Raw genomic sequence first — 18969 nt, 5'->3', positions numbered from 1 at the left:
AGATCCCACCAATAGCATCATCAATACAACAAAATTTGGTGTTGAACTCTCCAGCACCTACCAAACTAATATACCTACCTTTAAAGTAACAAAATGTATATCAGCACCTCATCGGGCAGCTGTATTGCCTAAAGTAATTTACAGTGCCGGATGCTCACTTTCACTGATGACTTCTGATTTGAAAATTTCTTCTCTTCCATATTTTTATTATTGTTTTAAATATTGAGATTTGCTGATAAGCCACTAGAGGGAGCTCTTTAACAAAGGAAGGAACCCTAACAAACCCAAATTCTGGACTGTTATAATTGGGCAAAGTTCTGATTATCGGAGCTCTCCACTCCCAGGCTTTAATACTGTTCAGTTAAGCATGTTGCAAGTATCTGAAAATGGCTATACAATGATTTGACGCCTTATTGCCCCTCATCACATTTAAAATTGCTAAGGCCATTGAAAGCTAAACTACTGACACCTGTGTGAGTTCAGGGAGATAGACTCCAGGAAAAGCTCCCCCTTTTGTGGTGCATATCAGTATTGCAGGTTAAGGTTTAACTCATTAACTCTCCCCCTCTGGTGGTGGGGAGTAAAATTACAATGTGTGATAAACTATTGCACTGCCTGGTTTCTTTTTCCCCATTCAAGGTACTGGCCTGACATTTATATTAAAATTATGAAAAGGGAACCCTTTGAGATCCTCCAAGTGACTGGTGAAAAGTTTGTTATTTTTGGGAATCCTATTTGACTATTTTTGGATATATATTTTTATTGCCGTTTTAAGATATCCTAAGAAGGTTTCCTAATATTTATGATTTTCCAGTTACATTACACCTGTTCTGTTCTTAGATATTTGCTGTAAATGTAAAACCAAACCAAGCTATTGACATCTAAGTGGTGATAGTGACATATAGAACAGATGATGGGGCAGCATGATGGCTTCGTGCCTACCACTCTTACCTTCACAACACTAGGAAACCAGGTTCAAAAGTTTGTCAGAACACTGTCTGTCTAGAGTTTGTAGATTCTCCCCATGTCTGGGGGGGGTTTCCTCACAATAACTGGTAGGCTAAGTGGCTTTTTTTCCAAAAATGGCCCTAGACTGTGGTAGGGACATCAGATTTTGAGCTCCTCTGAGGAACATGTAGTGACAGGGATATGGACCAAATAAAGCTAACTCATTTGGAGAATATCCTCTGTTATCGAGGTAGATTATGCTATGGTTCTTTGTTCTATATACATTTACCACTTGTGGGCAAAGTGTGATATTATTTGATAGGCTTGTGGTTGTTTGGGTTTGGTCTCCTGGAGCTCCACCTTGTGTATTCTTGCTGTCCGAAGTAGCTTCAAGCAGCTTGTGAATTCATTCCTACCATGCCAAAAGTTACTTATAATGATAAAAAGACATAACATGAAATCAGCATACAAATGTGACAATCACATTTCGGACCCAGACTAAAACAAACTATCCACCTCGGCACAGTTGTGCTTCATGAACTTTGTCTGTGGCACCCAATGAAAATTGACCAAAATACCCCCACCTTTATATGTGAAATATTTCATCATGAGTTGAAGGTCTTACCCATTTTCACCACCCTCTTTCTGGAACACCCACTCTTGTGTTTGTCCTTGCTTATGGACATTGATATGTGGAACGAACTTGGGATATCTCTGGCCAGGGTCTGAGTTCTTCATTCATAGGTTTATATCCAGAGATTCAACCCTGCAAATTAAAGTAGGGTCCTCATAATTATGCCCAATGACATGACCAACCTCCACCACCCAAAAAAAATATTTTTTCCTTCTTATCCTCCTCCATATTTGTAGAACCTATTCCCTACTGGTCTTGCTCTGTCTTCTGGAAAGTACCAGCTGGACTGATAATTCCATTGTCCTCTGCAAGATGGCAATTCCTTTCATTTGAAGGAATGTTCTAACCATGCATTTACTTCCAATCAGACAATTAAACAAAAAGAAAGAGCTCACAGGTAGCAAATCACTGCTGGTTGTTATTTTAGAAACTTTTAGGTTGAAGGAACTGCAATGGATCAGCGTAGGTCCAGAGAAGAACAGGAGCGTGTTTATGGTAAACAAGCAAGAAAGAGCAAGCATGGAAGCTAATGTTCTGCTTCAGTTCAAGTGAACCGCTGTGTGGTGGATAACATTACCCAACCACCAGGCATTTCAGAAGCATGTAAACCCAACTAACCATCATAATTCATCCAAAACAATGTCCACCCACAAGGAGGTGACAATACCACCATACAGATACACCAAGACATGGTGAGCTTATGGGAAGCTTGCGTGCCCTTACTCATAGCACCATGTAAAAAGTATGAAAACATCATTATTGGATGTCAACCTTCCACCACAAATGGTAGTCAATGATCCAGTGATCGTGTGTGCTTTAACCTGTCCAGCTCAGCTTCTCCAAGATTTTACCCTTGAAGAAAGAAAAAGAAAGCCATCAATCCATCACTATTTTTTGCACTATAAATGAAATTAAACAATTGTAGCAAAAGAAAAAAAAATGGGGTCAGATGTATATGTGTGTGTGTGGGGGGGGGGGGGGGGGGGCACATGGAGCTACGTCCTAATTTTGTGTCCTTGATAGAACATAGAATATGAGCAATAGCTGAGGTTACTGGTATCAACAGGATGTACAAACCAATCAGATCGGAGGGGAAACCAATATAGGTCACCAGAGAATATAAAAGACAGAACAAGAAGAACCTAGACAAAACACAGACACATATAGAGTGACAAATACCTAGCTGTAATGAATGCAGCCAACCTGGCTGATGCATGAGGAATCAGAACAGAATGGATGAGGCCTTGGTGATATCAAATTGTATGAACAACAAAATAAAAAACCCGTCCCTATGAAGTTATCGCTGCCGCCTTTCCTTCCCTAAATAGCTTTATGTTATTTCAGTATATACAATAGGTAGGATTATCAGATGTTAGTGACAACCAATTCTGAAGTCCTCTTACCTCTACATAGAATAAGTTTCATCTGCAACAAACTGGTCATGGATTTCCTCTACTGAGGGTAATGGGCCTAGTTTGTTGTTGAATCTTGTTTTACATGATATATGATGGTCAATTCTGCAATACTGTTTTGCATTATTGAACAGGATGTGGTTGGACCACGTGTCCTTTTTTTGATAAATCTTTAAGAATATTGGTTGCAGAATATTAATTTCCTAAAAGTTCATAAAAGTATAGATGCAATGTAAACCCCAATAAAGGGCCACAAAAAAACTTTTCCATAGTCCTTTGTTTTTGTTTTTTTTGGAGGGAAAGAATTTATCAATGGAGGAGAGGAAAAGAAAAAGGGAGGAAAGGAGAGAAGTGGAAAGAAGGACAAAAATGGCAAAGTAACTGTAGAAATGCATGGACTTTAGGAGTCAGTGCCCAGGTTGCGGCCCCTGTACACAAAGGGGCTGGGTACTGCTGACTGGATAGGACCAAAGTGTAGTGTAGGAGTGAAAGGCAAAAGAATAGTCAAACCAAAATCTGGGCAAACAAGAATCAGAAGCAGTGAAACAAAGTGGGGGTCAGCATACAAGAATCAGAAGCAGTGAAACAAAGTGGGGGTCAGTATACCAAAGAGTCAGTATACCAAAGAGTCAGGATATTCAAAGATGTAAAAAGGAGATAAAATGTGCCAAACTTCAAAATGAAAGAAAGATTGCAAAGAAAAGTAAGGCAAACCCCCACAAAAAATTCAAATATATTATTAGAAAAAAGATCAGATCTGAGCATGTGGGCCCCTTAAAGGATGTCGCTGGGTTGGTAACTGGGGATAAAGACAAGGCAGATGTACTAAACACTTTTTTTAGCTCTGTGTACATGAAGGAAAATGGCAGAGCTCAAGTCCAAATTCTTAATACCAATGTCACTGCCTTAAATGAGTCACAATGGCTCAGAATTATTATGATTGAGAATCTGCTGGGACAAATTAGGGTTGACAAAGCACCAGGACCTGATGGATTACATCCACGTGTCCTCAAAGAGCTGAGCTCAGTTATTTCAAAGCCATTATTTCTAATTTTTAGAGACACTTTTGTCACTGGCACGGTACTGATGGATTGGCGTAAGGCCAATGTGGTTCATGTCTTCAAAAAGGGAGCAAAGTCATTACCAGGTAACTACAGACCCATTAGTTTAACATCCATAGTTGGAAAGTCTTAGAGAGTTTGCTAAAGAACCACATAGAGGAGATTCTGATAGAAATCAATATTATAAGTGATAGTCAGCATGGTTTCAAGAAAGACAGAAGTTGTCAAACAACTTTACTCCCTTTTTATGAGGTAAGACAGGAAGTAAACAGATAGACAGTGGAATGGCAGTTGATATAATGTATTTGACACTGTACCCCACAGACGGTTAATATGCAAGTTAGGGTCTAAGGTTATTTGTGGTGTACCCCAGGGTTCAGTATGGGGACCTTTACTGTTTAACATCTTTATAAATGATATAGAGTTTGGGGAAAAAAGTACCATTTCTGTGTTTGCAGATGACACCAAACTATGTAATTGAATTAAGTCCATACAAAATGTCTGTAATCTACAAGACCTGAATGTACTGTTTGATTGGGCAGCCAAGTGGTAAATGACATTTAATATAGATAAATGTAAAATTATGCAATCGGGAGCTAATAACATGCATGCTTCATACTGTCCAGGGGGAAAACATTTGGGGGAGTCAGAAATGGAAAAGGACATGGGAGTTCTGGTAGATCATAGGCTTAATAACAGCATGCACTGCCAAGCTGAAATATTTAAAGCTAGTAAAGTACTTTCTTGTATTAAAAGAGGAATAAACTCCAGAGATGCAGACATTATCCTGCCCCTGTACAAAGCATTGGTGAGACCACATCTGGAATATGCCGTCCAGTTTTGGGCACCAGTTCACATAAAGGACATTGTGGAATTGGAGAGAGTGCAGAGAAGGGCAACTAAACTAATAAAAGGAATGGAGGAACTCAGCTATGAGGAGAGATTAGCTGAACTGAATCTATTCTCCCTTGAGAAGAGATGTATAAGGGGGGATATCATCACCCTCTATAAATATATAAATGGTCCATCAAGAGAACTCTTTTCCCCATTGAGATCATTACAAAGAACAAGAGGGCACTCTTTGCGTCTGGAAGAAAAGAAGTTTAAGCTCCGGATAAGGAAGGGATTCTTCACTGTAAGGTCTGTGAAAATGTGGAATCGGCTCCCACAGGAAGTAGTTTCAGCAACTACTATAGATTGCTTTAGGAAAAAGCTGGTCTTTTTTCAACCTAACCTACTATGTAACTATGTAATAGAGTTGTTGCTGGCAGTAGGAGAGTGCAAAGTGGGTGACACAGAAGAGAGCACAGATACCATGGTCCTGTGGGGACATTCTGTGACATACTGGTTATCAAAAGGGCTATGATAATAGGGATCTCTATTTGTCTCCTCTACCATGTCTTTAGTCTCTCCCCTATACCATGTTCATGGTGTCTCACCTGCTCCTATACCATGTTCCTGGTGTCTCATCTGCTACTTTACCATGTCCATGGTGTCTCATCTGCTCCTATACCATGTCCATGGTGTCTCACCTAATCCTGTGCCATGTCCATGATGTCTCACCTAATCCTGTGCCATGTCCATGGTGTCTCACCTAATCCTGTGCCATGTCCATGATGTCTCACCCAATCCTGTGCCATGTCCATGGTGTCTCACCTAATCCTGTGCCATGTCCATGGTGTCTCACTTAATCCAAAACCATGTTCATGGTGTCTCATCTGCTCTTATACCATGTCCATGGTGTCTCACCTGCTCCAATACCATGTCCATGGTGTCTCACCTGCTCCTATACCATGTCCATGGTGTCTCAGCTAATCCAATACCATGTTCATGGAGTCTCACCTACTCCATTACCATGCTTGTGGTGTCTTATCTGCTCCTATACCATGTTCATGGTGTCTCATCTGCTCCTATACCATGTCCATGGTGTCTCACTTACTATATTACAATGTCCATGGTGTCTCACCTAATCCAATACTAGATGTTCATGGAGTCTCGGTTACTCCAATACCATACTTGTGGTGTCTCATCTGCTCCTATACCATGCTTGTGGTGTCTCATCTGCTCCTAAACCATGCTTGTGGTGTCTCATCTGCTCCTAAACCATGCTTGTGGTGTCTCATCTGCTCCCCTATACCATGTTCCTGGTGTCTCATCTGCTCCTATACCATGTCCATGGCGTCTCATCTGCTCCTATACCATGTCCATGGTATCTCACCTAATCCTGTGCCATGTCCATGGTGTCTCACCTAATCCAATACCATGTTCATGGTGTCTCATCTGCTTCTATACCATGTTCATGGTGTCTCATCTGCTCCTATACCATGTTCATGCTGTCTCATCTGCTCCTATACCATGATCATGGTGTCTAATCTGCTCCTATACCATGTTCATGGTGTCTCATTTGCTCCTATACCATGTCCATGGTGTCTCATCTGCTCCTATATCATGTTCATGGTGTCTCATCTGCTCCTATACCATGATCATGGTGTCTAATCTGCTCCTATACCATGTTCATGGTGTTTAATCTGCTCCTATACCATGTTCATGGTGGACCCTCTGTGTCACCAACCCACTGTGTGGGGATGTGCATAAGGCGCAGGGTCTAAGCAGTAGCTCGGTCTTCTCCAGAGCCTCTAGAGGTGAGTTTGTTGTGCAGACCCCATGCCCACCAAGGCAGGTGACTGGGAACTAGCAGGAACAGAAACACAGTGCCGGAGTGAGAGCCAAAGAATAGGTAAATAAGCCAAAGGTCAAGGCAGGCAGCAATCAAGAGTCGTCAGGAAACAAGTTGGAGTCGGTACACAGATAGATCAGGAACAGAACGCTGAAATGGGAGCAGTAGAAACCTGGGGGCAGAACCACAAGAAACTCCAGGCAGAGTCCTGTTGCCATCCACTTATTTAAAAGGGGTGTCATGTGAGTCCAGGATGTGTGCAGAGGGTTAGATCCAGAAGCAGAGTTGGTGCTGGCAGCAGGGGAGAGCAAGGTGGGTGAGCCAGAAGGAGGCACAGATGCCCTAGACTTGTGGGGATCTGGTACAGAATAGTCAAGCCAAAGTCCGGGCAAACAGGAATTAGGAGTAGTCAAACAAAGCTAGGGTCAGTATACAAAAGAGCCAGAAAATAGAAACAGGAACCAGGAATCAGAGCCTAGAAGGGCTCCTTGTTCAGGCAAAATCTTGTTGCCAGTCCCCTCCTTATACAGGGAAGATTATGTAATGAATGGAGACCATGTGAACCACAGATATTCAAACCTACCACCAGAGGGAGTGCAGAAGAATAGGCAGTTCAGGTGGTGTTTACATTTCCACCAGCAGGTAGAGAACATCTGGGAAATGTTCTAATCCTGTGGGATATAGGGTCTGCTCTCAGAAAGTCACATGATTTAGATCAGGAAGTAACCAGAGAATATATTCCTGAACAAAGTTGTTGCTGGCAGTAGGGAGTGCAAAGTGGGTGACACAGAAGAGAGCACAGATCCCATGGTCCTGTGGGGACATTCTGTGACATACTGGTTATCAAAAGGGCTGTGATGAAAGGAATCTCTATCAGTCTCCTGTAGCAAGTCTTTAGTCTCTCCCCTATACCATGTCCATGGTGGCGCACCTACTCTAATACAATGTCCATGGTGTCTCACCTAATTCAATACCATGCTCACGGAGTCTCGCCTACTCCAATACCATGCTTATGGTGTCTCATCTGCTCCTATACCATGTCCATGGTGTCTCACCTACTCCTATACCATGTCCATGGTGTCTCACCTACTCCTATACCATGTCCATGGTGTCTCACCTAATCCAATACCATGTTCATGGAGTCTCGCCTACTCCAGTACCATGCTTGTGGTGTCTCATCTGCTCCTATACCATGTTCATGGTGTGTCATATGCTCCTATCCCATGCTTGTGGTGTCTCATCTGCTCGTATACCATGTTCATGGTGTCTAATCTGTTCCTATACCATGGCGCAGGGTCTAAGCAGTAGCTCGGTCTTCTCCAGAGCCTCTAGTCGTGAGTTTGTTGTTGTGAGGCCCCCATGCCCACCAAGGCAGGTGACTGGGAACTAGCAGGAACAGAAACATAGTGCCTGAGTGAGAGCCAAAGAATAGTCAAACAAGCCAAAGGTCAAGGCAGGCAGCAATAAAGAGTCGTCAGGAAACAAGTCGGGGTCAGAACACAGATAGATCAGGTAGTGTCTCACCTAATCCAATACCATGCTCATGGAGTCTCGCCTACTCCAATATCATGCTTGTGGTGTCCCATCTGCTCCTATACCATGTTCATGGTGTCTCACCTACTCCTATACCATGTCCATGGTGTCTCACCTAATCCAATACCATGTCCATGGTGTCTCACCTAATCCAATACCATGTTCATGGAGTCTCGCCTACTCCAATACCATGCTTGTGGTGTCTCATCTGCTACTTTACCATATCGTCTCACCTACTTTTATGCCATGTTCATGGTGTCTCTCCTGCTCCAATACAATGTTCATTCATTCAATGTCCCTCAGCTTCCCCTGTACCATGTCCACAGTCATCCACCATCTCCAGTAACATGTCCATGGTCTCTCAGTTTCTCCTCTTCTAAGTCAATGTCTTCCCACCTCTTCCTGTACCATGTCCACAGTCACCCAACTTTTCCATTACCATGTCTAAAGTCTCTTACTATCTGCTGAAGAAAGTTTGTGATCTTTCAACTTCTCCTATACATTGTATATGGTCTCTCACCTTCTCTTCTACCATGTCTGCGGTTTCTCACCTCCTCTTGTACCATGGTCTCTCAGTTTCTCATCTACCAAACTCATGATCTCTCACCTCTTTCTGTATCATGTCTGGTATATCCCACCTACTACTATAGCATGTCCATGGTCATTCACCTTCTCCTTTACTATATCACCAGTCTCTCACCTCCTCCTTCTTCATCTTTAATAAAAAGATCTGTACAGACGCTCAATGTATTTTGTAGTTTTAAAAATGTTTATTATACCATGAATAAAAAATGCAGCCCTTTGGTGATTTCAAGAACAGTTAAGGCAGTTGTAGTCTGGTTAGCAATGACTTGCCTACTGCCTATTGTGTCAGTTCACCAGCAGAGGGAGCTATGTTACAATCTTTCTTCCTATAAGGTTGGAATGACAGCTGTGTGTTTTAGTATACTGGCCATAGGGTGCGTTAAAAAACTTGTCCGTCATGCAAACACTCCCACCCCAGAGATGTGAAAGCTACACATAAAATGTGTTAAAAAAATAAATAAATAAATAAATCACACCATCAGACATTGCATACATTATAATGCAGATATGTGAATGTAGCTTTAAATCTATAAAAGCAGCAAAATGTAGATGTATTAATATTTATTATTCTTCAGGTGTAAGCTAATTGATTAGTAGTCCATAAATAAGTCTTTGTTTGTTTAAACTGAAAAGATTACTTTATATACTATATATACAGCAGATAAAAAAATTGTACACACCCTGTCAGGATCACCATCCCTACTGTGAAGCATGGTGGTGGCAGTATCATTCTTCAGGGTTGCTTTTTGTCAGTCGGAACTGAGGCTTTAGTCAAGGTGGATGGAACTTTAAAGAGTACATACCAATCACTTCTTGCCCCCAACACCTTCAGGCGTCTGCTAGAGAGCTGCAGATGTAGAGGAATTTCACTTTCAACATAATGGCCCCAATCATTCACCCAAATCAACAAAAAAATGTTTCACTAGGAGAAAAAATAAAGTTTTGTAATGACCCAGACCCAAATCCAATAGAAAATCTGTGGGCTCAGCAGAAGAGATGCCCTCGGAATCTGACCGACTTGAAGCACTTTTCCAAGGAAAAATGAGATAGGATTTGTAATGATTTATTGTGGTCTTATTTTTTTACATCACAAAAACCTGTCATTATAACGGGAGTATGTGCACTGTTTATTATATATGTGTGTATATAGTTAGTTACATTTTTATTTTAGTTTGATCCTATACAATAAAAAATAAAGAACAAATCAGAGTGAGACAGTATAAAAATACACACTTACCGCACTTCATAGCCGTGTCTACAGTAATACCAGGGACAGCCCCAAAGTTTCAACATTAGTTTCTGGAAATGTCTTTGTATGAGCAACTGTATCACAAGACCAGGCAAAGGTAAGTTTACTATATGTCTATATCCTGAACTTGTTTTTTGTTTGCTTAGTAGACTTAAAGCAGAACTAAACCTTCCCCTTTTTTCGTAAGGTTCTTTATGGCAGAATGATGGGCATTATCCCTTAAAGTAAACTTAGCAGCTTGTTTGCAATTATTTAACTAAACTCTCCCTTTCTCAGTCCTTCTCCAGCTCAAATATCTTCATGCGGTCGGGTTTGAGATCTTTGGCCATCATGATGAGCCTGGCCACAATGATGCTATTCCTGCACATGTGCACAGGAGTTTATTCATTCCCAGCAGCCAGCTATGCCTCCTAATATCTCTATAATGGACACTAAGAATCATTCCTATAATGGACACTAAGAATCTTCTCTATAATGGACACTGGTCAGTGCATACACCGCTCAATGTTTAATCCTGGCAAAAATGGCTGTGAATGGACTCCCGTGCGCATGTCTGGGTGCATGCGCAACTATCTCTCTGCGGTTCTAGTCCAGTCGGCCCCACATCATCCCATCTTTCTTTTTGTCCTGGAATGGATTGAACAGCAGGAACCGGTATCTTCTTGGTTCTTCTTCCTATGTCAAATGATATCACACTGCGCAGGCATGAGATTGGGTGACGTGCCTTCTGTAAAAAAAAACGCACATGCCTGGAATAGCAATTTTTTTACATTAGAGAATAGTCCATTCTATGCATGTATGCGATCAGGCATGCGTAGAAGGAGCAGTCTGCAGATTCCTGGGATATGTATATGAAATCGGAGGCTGTGGGCTTCCTATTCGTACTTTACTGCCGTGACTGTAAAGACAGAAGGGGACCAATCATCACATTTTTTTCCTTTACATAAAAGGGTGAATAAGCCTTTTGGGATGATGTGAACATGTTGGAATTGACAAAAGACAAAGGAAAGGGGAGTTAAATAACTGCTAACAGTTTTATTTCAGAAAAAACATCACCTATCTATTCTTCAATAAAAAACCCAGAAGCTTTTTTTTTCATTGTAATGGTTTAGTTCCCCTTTAGGAAGGGTGGAACCCTATGTAAGGTTTTTATTGGTGTCTGAATTTTACCTAAGTACAACTATCCCCTCTTTGTGTCCTGGTAACTATCGTCCTTGGAAAGTGATAGTAAATCCATACTTTTGTCACCATAATGGAAAGACAAAATCTTCCAATGGGGCTACAAGGCTCCAGCTACAGTTCTCATATTTTCCCAGTAAAGGGAGCAAGAGTTGTGTTTGTTGATGAGAAAAAAACTCAATAAAAATTACCAACTATTTACTAAATGCTTAGTAAGAATAAAATTCCTTTATTTTATTTTATAAATGTTTTATAGTTAAATTAAAGAAAAAAATACATTTATTACACAAAATTTACAAATGATGTAAAACTATTTGGCGTCTTTGTAAACTCAATTATTAGCTTGTAAAATTAGCAGTAACATCATACTCTATGTGCTCTATATAGCGTGTGAAGGGAGCAGAGCTGTGGGAGGGGTCCAATGGGTCTACCTAGTCCAGGCTGCCGGCAGAAAACTACAGGAGGGGGTGGAGTCCAGACTATTTATCCCACACAAGGAAACAGGGCAGCAATGACAGGTCTTTGCTACAGGAAATTGTAAACCACATCATATCCCACATTTATTCTTTCCTTACTAATGATACAACTAAATTACTTGCCCTCATTATATCCTGACTTGAATACTGCAATGACCTACCAACGAAACACCTGGCTCCACTTCATTCTTTACTGAAGTTTCCTATAGGTCTCATCAACCTCTCCTCTCACCTCTCTAAGGCTGTTCCTCTGGTTTTCCATTGCACAAAGGAGACGATTCAAGATTCTAATACTTTCTATGATGTGGCTCCTTACGTAACTGCACCTATCCCGATATACCATCCTAAACCAACCTCCTCTCCACTATCACTATCCTCCTCTCAGCCTCTCTAGTCACCGTTCATCATTCTTAAATACAGGACATCATATGCATTGCTCCTCTTCTCTAGAACTCCTTTAAACAAAATGGCACTCACCCACTCCTGCTATCTTCCAACAAAACCTACAAAATCGCCTTTTTAGGCAACCCTATAGTCTGCCCAAGGTTACTCTAGCCCAACCTTTCTTGACTTTTTTTAACATTGCGGAACTGTTGAAAAAACTTTGAGGTCTTCAGAAAAAAACCCTGCTATAATTATTATATCCACAACTCACAGTATATTAGTCATTGGGAAGAATGTCACCCTTACAGATAGCCAGAACGATCATTGGTGTCACAGAGAGCAGGACACTGGTCAGTGATCATTGGTGTCACTTTCTAGGAGATCCTTTAGCATTTGTGCTTATTGCTGAAGAATCTCCTAGCAATCTCTGGTGGTACCCTGGTTAAGAATCACTGCTCCAGCCAACCAGCCACCATATTATTTTTGCCTCCACTTCTTACACATCTTACTGACCCCCTTACACTTTAATTCTATCTTTTATCCCCTTAGATTGTAAACCTGAAAGTCCCGGATTCCCTCTCCTATTGTTTCCAGTACTGATCTATATGTATAAATATCTGTCCCGGCTCTACAGATAATAATCTAGGTGGACCTTTCAGTTGTGCATTACCTGTACCTCCCTCAGTACATATACCTCAACTGTGGGGTATATTCATTCTGCCTGTAATTTTAATTTTAGAGACTAGCTGTCCGACTGAGCTTTATCTTCCATGTTGCTTATGTATGTTCTCGGTAAATCATTAATATTCATAATAAAATAGATTGCTTTACTAGGCATTGGAAAGTATGGCATGTAGAAGGGGGTGCTGTCCTGTCTTGGATTAGAGAGGAGGTAGATTATGAAGTTGACTTGGTAGATTTTGAGGTTCTGTTAGCTGAAGGCAGAGCCACCATGGGGGACAACAGTTACTTCCATACCATGCCCCAATGAAAAGAACTTTTTGAAACACTGGAACTGGAACATTAAACCCAGTTTGGGGCCCAGAAATGTCTGATGATGACCCTGCCTGATGCAGGGCATTTTTATTGCTGCAGTTTTGCAATGTAGTAACAGTTAACAGTTGGTAATGGTAAGTAAAGTAAAATTAAATTACTTTATTATTAAATAATAGTATAAAAAAAGAGAAAGATATTTCAAGAGACTCAACAAAACCCAATTCTGTATTGACTGTGAAGAAAGCTGATGGAGAACCGAGTCATGTCATCAAAGTCAGCTCCCCTCCAATAATAGAACTCTCTTTGTGCCACCAACTAAGGACAATTCAATGGGGTTTTACCAGTTACACACCATGTCCTGATTTTTATATATAAGATGGGGCGTGTAGAGCTGAGCAAAACACAGTACAATGGATTTTATAAATGAGTGCCATGGTTTAATGAGTTTATTGAGGAGGAACGGCGTGACTTTCATGGAGCTTTGACCCCTAACACTATAAAACATGTTTCGGATAATTCTGGAACTGATTATGGGCTGGTTCTTCTCATCTAACATCAAGACCTGAACTCACAAACACTCTTTTGGTTGAAGGTGTGCAAATTTCTACACATGGTCCAAAATCGGCCCTTGGTTTAATAGGACCAGATTTCAGAACAGGTGAATCTATTCACAGCACAGCACCAAAGACGATGCGAGAAGTGCAAGTAAATACATGCTATTTTTTTACCATACTTTTCATTTTTTTTAATGCTTCTGAGTTGGACATGAATGTTTTAAAACATACTAAAAATATACACTTTGAAAGTGTCAAACCTTTTGATTTCGATCAAGTTAAACCCTCCCTGTCCCTCCAGGGATAATCCTTGTGCAAGGCTTTAGGCCTGTCCCTTCTGCCAGTGTGGTCCCTCTGCCATTGAAAGCCGTTAAAAGTCTTTGTTAAGTGAGCAATGAATTAATTCTTATAATTTGTCAGTGACCCCTCTCAAGGGTGAAAAGCTTCACAGAGGCAGGAAGCAGGTGCCATAGAGATGCAAATGGAGCTGCGAAAAGGCTGCGAAGTAGCAGGGAGGGCATGAATGATGGGGTGTTAATGTCCCAGGGAGAGGACAGAGGAGAACATACAGAACAGAAGGTTTGGGATACAGGACGAGAGTGAGAGCTGAAGGGTGCTACTAACTACATAGCAGTGTAGCTAATTGACTAGGAAAAAACACTCAAAAAACAATTAATTAATAATATTAAAAAACAACAGCTAAAAGTATAAAAGTAAAGGGAAAACAGAAGCAACAAGGACCAAACATTATGAAAGTCGGTCACCATTAGCTCTTATTAAATCAACGGGGACTCTGCAAATACTCCTCAAGGAATACGTAACACGGAGGTCTCTGGTTTGTGACGGTAAGTGCTTCATTTTTTTCTTTGACTGTGGCAAACTTATCTTGTACAAAAGCCGCAGAGCTTTGTAAATTTTTGAAAGGATAGTGGAAAAAAATGATATTTAAGGACAACAAATGTTAGAAATTATTTAACACGTGAGAAATTTGCAAATCTGAAAATTGTTGAAAATTGAATTGAAATTGGTTCTAGTTGAATGGGTTTGTACCCATCTGATTTAAAGAATTGTTCAACCAAAAACTTTTATTTTAGTATTTGATAGATGCCGAAGAGTTAAAACACCCAATGGTATGTTCTATCCCTTACATAATTTGTTGGTAGCATTGGTGTGCCGTTCTTGTTCTTTATGCCTGCTTTGGTCATTTTGAGAAGTTCTCAACATTCTCATGCTGGGTTCCCAGGTCTTAACTCTGGTCCTTATAAGGGGCTTCTGCCATCTCTTCTGGATTTTTTTTTATTTTATATTATATAGAATGCAACAGGAGGAGCTGAAACACCCTAAGGTAGTCAGGAATATTTAAGAATCGGGAATTATGGCAAGGTCCTCTCCTCCTGTATCACTGTCTGTATTAGTCTGTCATTTGCAATCCCTATTTAATGTACAGCGCTGCGTAATATGTTGGCGCTATATAATGTCATTTGCAATCCCTATTTAATGTACAGCGCTGCGTAATATGTTGGCGCTATATAAATCCTGTTTAATAATAATAATAATAATAATAATAAGGAGCATTTACTGGTAAAGCATCTAAAACATAAAGGCCACCAGGCTCCAATTGTATAGAATTTATGACTTTTGAGCGGACTGACCCTATAAACTCACCACCCTAAAGGTATATGATTCTTTGGAAATGTAATATAGCAAAATCCCACCAATTTATAAATTATTGCCCATTTGGGGGATGCTATGGCATTGCTAACATTGTTTTCAGCCAGGAGAAATGGAACACCTGACCATATTTTCCATCCATCACATTTTATTTTATCTAATTCATAAGTCTTCCTCCTGAGGTTGCTGATCCTATGATTTATATTGTGTACACTGAGATTGCTGCAGGCTTGCACTGAAAATATCTGTGTTGTGAATGCACATTGGTGTGAGAATGCACTTTTACTTACTGAGGCTTCAATGACTAATTCCGACAAATTTCAAAGGCTATATGAGTTCATATCCATGTTGGACGCAACCAATGGCGCTCTGGATTCAGAATGGCACCCCAATGAACCTTGCTGGTAGACTTGTGGTGCATCACGTGGCAAGGCATGGTGCCGAATCTACTGTACGCTATAGTGTGATGGTAAACAAAAAGGAAGGCCTGGATTTCTTTTCATGCAATAGGGAGCTTATTCAAATAAAGAGGCTGCCCGGCCTCAATGTAGCACAATGCACATGTATGACCACATGTGAAGTAGGCCTAAGACCTTGTTCATACCAAATGGGTTGGGTTGTGTTGGTCAACAAAATCCCAAGACATGGACGAGGGAAAGATGCTTGTTTTGTATTGCAACAGTTCATATAAATTTTCAACGTTGATGTACATTACATAACAATGAACATGGGCACGTGTTAGTTACAATGAAGTAATTGGGTTGATTTACTAAAGGAATATAGACTGTTCACTTAGCAAAGTAAATTATTACCTTACAAAGAATAATTTGCTTAGTAAGTGACTGGAAGCCCCCCTGACTTCAACCATTCAAACATGTGCAAGGAATAGGCATATTGTTTATACATTTCCCTGCATGTGATTGGGTATTCTTTGCCGCGTTCACTATAGAGTGATTAATCACCTAGCTAAATGAACAGCCTAAATGGAAATTTATTGGCCGATGTGTGACATATGCAAAGGAACACAATGCCTGCTTATATAAGGAGGCAACACACAAAAAGGATGTACTAAAGTGCATTATAGGTAAAGCCTATAGAATAAGATGGAAAACAGTGTTTTTTTTAGTATGTATACAGAATGATGAAGAACTCCTGAGCTTGATGAAAAAAGCATTATAAACCCCAATAATGATGAGCAAGGTACTAAGACATCCTAAAATTTATGTTTCCCATCACACCAATAGCATTGCCAACACGTGTCTCATTATCTTCTGTCTGAGACCTATGAACATATGCACATTTATTGGGTTATGATGATTGCAAATAAATGCTCATGCCACATGATATACATTCCCAATATTTTAAATCCAGGAGGGATACATTTTATGACCAGGAATGAGTGCAGTGCTCGACTTTGGCATAAAATTGTACACAATATTGGCAATTGACAAAATTTTGGTAAACCAAACTTTTGCTAACAGCTTTATGTTTTTTTTGAAGGTTTCGTGTTTCTAATTTTTCATTTTTTGTGTTTTGTTTTTTTTTGTACTGTCACCTATTTTAATTGCCTGTGTTTTTTACCTACACAAAAACAAGAAGCATGGGAATGTGATGATGATCTGTTTTTTTAGACAAAAACAGAATACAAGTACAGACATAAATATCAATTGGTAAAATTGAGATTTTTTTTCTTCCATTCCTTAAAAAAAAAGGTTAAAAAAATTGATTACTAAAACAAACCAAATTGTGACAAAAAGTCAAAAAGAAATTGGGGAGGATTTTAAAGGGTGCATTCTGGATCTGAAATTGATTCATGATGATGTAAAGAGGCTTTTGTAACCCTCTGAAGCGATTGTTCTCTTTATATTTTAATTTCTTCTTTCTTTTTTGATCTATTGTATGTTGTCATAATTTTGTGGTTTGATTTGTTTTAGCAAAATACCTTTTTTTTTCAACCAAATTTTTAAGGAAATGCATAAAAAAATCTCAATTTTACCCATCGATACTTCTGTCAGTATATTCTGTTTTCTGTTCTGTTTTCTGTTTCTTTACTGTGTTTTTTTGTTTATTTTCTTCTTTCTGTTATGCTTTTTTGTATTTTATATATATATGTTTGTATGACTTGTTAATCTGTCCTAATAATGCATTTGATATGTTCTTTAACAAAAATTTATAGTGGATTTTTTTTTTATCTACAGCCAAATAATTTATTCTTGTGTATTTTGCATATTTTTATTATCATGTGACTGAAATATCCTTAATGAGGGCTCACATAGGCAGATTTTTTTTACTTCCACTTGATTTCTGATCTAATAGAACAATTGCTTTTAAGTTGAATCTACAGAAAAATATACTTCTGAATGATCATAAACTAATTTGTTTTTTCTCCCTGATCAGTTATGAAGCAATCAACCATGTTGATAAATACCAAAAGCACTGATGTTGTGTGTACAAATGGTCAATTAAATCCAGACGAGATTTCAATTACTATCTATAATAAAACAAAAAAAAGGACAGAATATTGTACATATGTGTGCAGTGTTTTGGAACGTCCCAATTTTTTTTTTTCAGGTTAATAAAGCACAGAATAGACAACAGATCTGCTTGTGTGTGCCACACCCATGAGCAAACTACAGCAGCCAATCTGAATTTACCTGTCAACATTTTGGATTCAGGACAATAAAAAGTATCTTTTAATTGGCTATGCATTTGTCTATTGTCCTTTGACTTACATAACCTCAAAGGTGTCTCAAACTTTTCTAGCCTTGGGCTGACCATACACGGGTTGATCGACCCACTCAATTAAACTGTCTATTTATTCATTTCATAAACTTGACCATAAACTCCAATTTTATAAATTGGATTAACCAAAATCGATCAACAGATTTTTTTATTAGTCAGGTTGGAAAGTTTTAATCAATCATAAAGTTATCCGAGGGATTTTTGAGACCTCCTGATCCCAGGATATTCATCAATTTGCATTTCAACTGAGTAGAAAGAGTTTGTATTGTAGAAAGAAATCAGTTGGACATCTATTGCATATTGTGGTGGGATGATTGATTTTTGGCATTTGTATAAAATTAATCGAATTACAAACTGATCAATTTGGAAATGATGTTTCATATATAGCTAGCTTACAATAAGGAACAGATGAGTAATGGCAGCCTTTTTATGATCCCATTATGGGTTTCAATTTAGAAATCTGTGAGTAAATTTCCTTTAGAAAAGCTGCTCAGTTTATGAATAACAAGAGGGAAATTCCAAGACCAAAGATCTAATCTCCATGTACATAAATGTATCTTTATTGTAAGGGTTGTAAAGCACAGATTGGTCTTCCCCAGAAACTTCTCAGTAAAATGGATTCTCATGATGACCATTTTTTAAAAAAGAAAATTGGTCCATGCAATTGGTGGCTTTTCTGAGGTTCTTGGACCTTTTTTTCTGGCTAACTGTATTTAGATGGTATGTAATCCCAAGAACAAAATTATCACATGCTGGGGCTTGTTTGCTTTGGAATGGTGGCTGCAATAGGGGGCTGTTTTAGACAAAAAGGGGCCCTTTGCAAATATGAAGTAGGGACCCAAATGACCAGCATTCCAGTAGTCTTCAC

This window comes from Pyxicephalus adspersus, chromosome 2 (genome assembly GCF_032062135.1).
Source record: "Pyxicephalus adspersus chromosome 2, UCB_Pads_2.0, whole genome shotgun sequence".
In the NCBI taxonomy this organism is placed as follows: domain Eukaryota; kingdom Metazoa; phylum Chordata; class Amphibia; order Anura; family Pyxicephalidae; genus Pyxicephalus; species Pyxicephalus adspersus.
This window is presented reverse-complemented; position numbering follows the sequence as displayed.